The sequence below is a fragment of the Lycium ferocissimum genome, chromosome 6 (assembly GCF_029784015.1).
Source record: "Lycium ferocissimum isolate CSIRO_LF1 chromosome 6, AGI_CSIRO_Lferr_CH_V1, whole genome shotgun sequence".
Classification (NCBI taxonomy): Eukaryota; Viridiplantae; Streptophyta; class Magnoliopsida; order Solanales; family Solanaceae; genus Lycium; species Lycium ferocissimum.
Window position 1 is genome coordinate 1,112,980 of NC_081347.1, and position 5,574 is coordinate 1,118,553.

Consider the following 5,574-nt stretch of genomic DNA (forward strand, 5'->3'; position numbering starts at 1 on the left):
TTAACTATAATATTTATAAGCTTTTCATATGAAGTAAATCGTTCTATCGGAAAACATTGTCTGTAATTACACCATTTTTATAATGGTTGTCACATAGATCGTATCTTAAACCAAATTGCAGAAACAGACTATGTAAAGTGCATAACGTTTCTTGCAAAAATAAGTAATAAGAAAAGGTTTGAATTTGCACCTGTACAATTGAAAATTGCTAAAGAAAATTCATCCGTTAAATTTGGTCAATTTATACTCTTAACGTTAGAAAATCCTTTTGTAATTTCATTAACGGAGCTAAAGTGAAGAAGTGATGGACTTTGTATGCCTGAATTCTTTGAGAAGAAAAAAGGTTCGTATTTTATTCCTCAACTTTTGATCCTGGTGTGATAAAGAGGAAAGTTGCTCGATTTTAGATGGCACACTGATCAAAAGTTTAAACACACAGTAAGGTTGCTCAATCTTAGATGGTATACTGACATATTTGACCCTTTTACTGAGCAGCTGGATTTTAGATCATCATCCAAAATCCAGACACTTCTTAATCTCTTGCATTTTGAAAACCTGCAACAGATAATAGTTATAGGCCAATTCATAACAACACCAAACTAACGAATACTCATACACGTAAAAAGGGCAACCTAATGCCCGAAGTACCCTTGTTCGTGCAGGGTTTAGGAAAGGGCTATACCTCGAAGTGTATAATATAGGCACCTACCAAAGCAGAAGAGTAGCAGCTGAATTCAAGATTTGAACCCGTGTGACCTATGGATATTGTTCTTCCTAGGCTTTCTCTCGGATAACTCAATACACCTAAACTACAAAATTCATTCTTTGAATAGACAACAACAAATTAGGCCAAAACAAAGCTTCCTACTAATGATCCTAGAACCCATAAGATATATCCCACTGGATATGATGTTGTATGTTGTTGTTGAAAATAAGATATATATTATATTAGTTCAAATAAAGTGGTACATCTTCCTACTAATGATCCTAGAACCCATAATTGCTGTTGGGCAATTCGCAGAATTGCCCTTCTTTTGGGGTGGTCTTTAAATTTTGCCCTTCATATTTGAAATGTTTAAATTTTGCCCTTCGGCTAACACCTAGGTTCCGGGTTCGAACCCACGCGCGATCAAAATTTTTAAAAAAAAAAAAAAATTCGCAAGGCGGTTTAAATTTCGCTATGCCAACGACGCCACACTTATTAAGGAATTACACATTTTATACGGACCGGCATACTCATGCCTTATGGGCGATTTGGCATAAGTATGCGGTTAGCCAGATAACTTTGATAATTCATTCAAAGTTATGCCCAAGGCATACTTTTAATGGGCAAACTTTTATGGGACCGGTATAACTTTGTGAAGGAATTCATCAAAGTTATGCAAGATACTTGTCTTAAGTCGCCGATAAGGCATAAGTATGCGGGTCCGCATAACTTTGATAATTCCTTCACAAAGTTATGCCGGTGGCATACTTTAATGGGCAAACTTTTATGCGGGACCGGCGTAACTTTGTGAAGGAATTATCAAAGTTACCGCCGACCCGCATACTTATGCCAAGTACCCACAGCATAAGTATGCCGGTCCGTATACTTTGACAATTTTTACACAAAAGTATGCCGGGTCCGGCATAGCGAAATTTAAACTTGCCTTGCGAATTTTTTTTAAAATTTTGACTGCGCGTGGGTTCGAACCTGGAACCTATGGGTGTTAGCCGAAGGGCAAATTTTAAAGATTTCAAATATGAGGGGTAAAATTTAAAGACCACCCCAAACGAAGGGCACTCCGCGCAAAAAAATGATTGCTGTTTTCATCTAAAGGCCCAATAAGCAGATTGATAATCCAACAACTGAAAGGTAAGAAAGCCCATTTAAATTTGTTGAAGCAGAAGATAATGTCGGCCCATCAGCTACAGGGAAATTTGCACGAATGTCCCTATCTTGGAGTGGTCTTTAATTTTTGTCCTTCGGTACTATAAGTAATAAAATAGTGGCTGAAAATACCCTGACATCGAAAAAAAAAAAAAAAGAAATTCAGATCTATGATCTAATTTCGCATGGCAAGGTATCATGGAAACTATGTTTGTTCAGGCAAAGTTACATAGAAACTATGCTTTTTTTTTTATTTTTTATCACTCTGCTCGGAATCGAACCCATAATCTCTAATTTCATAGACCAGCGAATAAGGATACTTTGGCCCACAAGCGGAGACAAAAATTAAAGACCAGTCCATATGAAGAACAATCCGCGCGAAAAATTGTTGATTCAACATGTTGGGCCACGTTTTGCTGTTTGGGCTGGATTTTCACAGGTATTTTCAGCCCATTTTTGCAGCTTCATGTGTTCCGGGAGGCAAGTTACATTCCTTTGAGTGATTTTGAGCCTGTTTGAATTGACTTATTCTAGGTGCTTTTAAGCCAAAATACCTTTTAAGCACTTTTGTAGCGTTTTAATTAAAAAAAAAAAAATTAAGCATTTATTTTTAAATTAAAATAGCAAAAATACGTCAAAAGCTAAAAGCCATAAACCCATTTAAACATGGTCTTTATAAGACAAAAGCCCAAAATGTAACTTTATTGATACTTCCCTCCATTCCGAATATAGTGAATGGGGTTGTTAGCTAGCAATAATAACTTGATCGAAAAAATGTAATCTATATTAATGTTAATCATAAGCAAGGAAGTGGAGAGTAGAATACAAGTGCAACCAGCAATTTAAAAAACTCAACTGTATGTAACAGACCACCACCACCCTGAAATCAATCAAGAAGTGACTCACCTGATCAACATCCATCTGCTCTGTACTATTAAGATTAAACTTTTGTGTTGCTAATAGAAATTTGATTAAAAAGATTGATTCCCTGAAATTGGTTGGTTGTTTAGCCAGAAAGCAGAAGAGAGTTAGGAGGTAGCATCAGCACAAGCAAAGAAAGCATAATAAGTGGTGTTTTTAGCTTATGCACACTCCTTAAGAAATTATTTTACTCCTAGAAAATTATGAATGTTTTTACTAACTTACCCCTAATTACTGTCTAGAAAAAGAAAAGCTATTTAATTTAATGATTCTTGATTATAAATAAGGGTAAGTTTGAAAAAAATAAGATTAATTTCTTCTTTAAATTCTAAAATACCATTTATTTTGCAACAAAATGAAAAACCTAAAACATCACTTATAGAATGGAGGGAGTATCAATAAAGTTACCTCACACGATTTAAAATCTTCCTTCACTTCTCAGCTCCACCACACTCTCTTGAGCCGTGGAGTAGGTGAACCGTGCTCTTATAATATATGCAAAATAGTATAATATCCTCCAGTAAGTTATAGTAATTCAAATTTTAGCGTCACTAGTTCAAATCCGATGACTTTTTATTTATCAGAACTATCAGACCTTTCCATGTAGATAGTAATCTATGATGACAATCTTTTTTTTTTTTTTTTAAATAATGGTGGTGTTTAAGTTAATTTGCAAGCACTTCAACTATTTTACCAAGTATTTTCTGCATCCCACCGATACAGGTGCGGGTTATTCTGTCCATTAAAGCTTAAGCATGTGAAAAAAATCACCTCATACTTTTTGTCTCGAATTTAAATCTTGAGCATCAAATGTGTATCTAATATCTAAAATTTATGAGTTTATATAACGACTTCAAATTAATAAGAGTATATGATAACAATTAAGTTCACAATCAAATATTTAATCAGTGATCATCTGTAACTCACTAATTAACTTTAGTTAATTCAAATGGTAACATTAAAGACTATACTACTTCTTTACCTAACCTATTGAGGCATAGCCTAAACCTAACCTATTGCGGCATAGCCTAAGGAAAAGAGAGAATCTTTTGTCATACAAAATCTTAAAATATTGAAAGGTTCTTTAATACTGTATTCATTTCATTAAAAGACCAACCAAACTGAACTTTAGAAATAATACAAAATCGTATACTCCAGAAGAATTAATCTAAATATCGCAAACCCAACCGCTTAAACTGAAAAAGGCCTGATCAACTATTAGTGCAAAGGTCCCTATTTTCTGCTGGAGTATGTTTGGTGGAATAATTTCTTAGCATTTTGGTGTTTGTTATCATTCAGTGTACTTGTCCGATGGGAGAAATGGTTTTGTAGCCCTTTACAAATTTTTTTTTTTTTTTTTTGCTTTATGATATATTTACAAGAGATCTTTTTAATGGGTCAAATAGTTGGAATTTTTTATTTTTATTTTTGTTGTTTTGAGTGGTGGTGAGATTTGAACTCATGACATCTTGTTTGCGCTGATACTACATTGAATTGTGAAACTTTTAAACGAGATCGTCACACAACTCAACACATAACAACAACAAGAACAACAACAACCCAGTGAAATCCCACAACGTGAGGTTTGGGGAGGTAGAGTGTACGCATACCTGACTCCTACCAAGGTAGGATGACTGTTTCCGAAAGACCCTCGGCTCAATAGAAAGCATAAAAGCATAAAAGAGGTCAGATAAGGCCAAGAGATTCAAAGCGATATGGAAATGCAAATAACTAAAGCGACTAAGCCATGATGAAGCCGGTTTGTAAAGGAGCATTGGCTATCACAGATAAAATAAGATAATCAAAGTACAGGATAACAAATAGTAGCAGAAATCAAAGCACAAGAACTTATATCGCGATAATGTGACTACTAATATGAAAGGATAAACGTTACTATCTACTAGCCTTCTACCCTAATCTGAGTCCTCCATACCCTCCTATCTAAGGTCATGTCCTCGGTAAGTCAGAATTGCGCTATATCCTGTCTAATCACCTCTCCCCAATACTTCTTCGGCCTACCCCTACCTCTTCTGAAACCATCCATGGCCAACCTCTCACACTTCCGCACTGGGTCATCTGTGTCTCTCCTCTTCACATGTCCAAACCATCTCAGTCTCGTTTCCCGCATCTTGTCTTCCACCGAGGCCACTCCTACCTTATCCCGGATAGCCTCATTCCTAATCCTATCACTCCTGGTGTGTCCACACATCCATCTCAACATTCTCATCTCGGCAACTTTCATCTTTTGAACGTGAGAGATCTTAACTGGCCAACACTCCGCCCCATACAACATAGTCGGTCTAACCACCACTTTGTAGAATTTCTAGGTCTTCTAGAATTTCTGCCTTTTACGTAGCTAGCAATATGATCCTTGATAGGGGAGTCCGGTGGTGGCTATGGGGTACGGTTCACCTGAATCCCCTAGCTGAAATATTACTCTATATACAAGGTTAATTTTTTTTCTTTTATATATATATAGTAAATGTTGAACCCCTTGGCTTCTTCATTTATTTACTTCTTTATATTTTTGAACCCCTTAATGAAAATCCTGGCTTCGCCGCTGATTCTCGACACACCCCTCACTTTCACCTGGTAGATAAAGGTCAGGTGCATTGAGAACCAACCTCCAGTTGAGGTGGTTCTGGGAAAACATGTCTTCTTGAGTGTTGGAGATCATTTCTTGAACAACAAATCACAACAAATCACAGTGACATTAGACCATTACTCAGCCAATAGAATTTTGGTTACAAGAGATTAAGTTACAATGACCTCTAATTTTTACA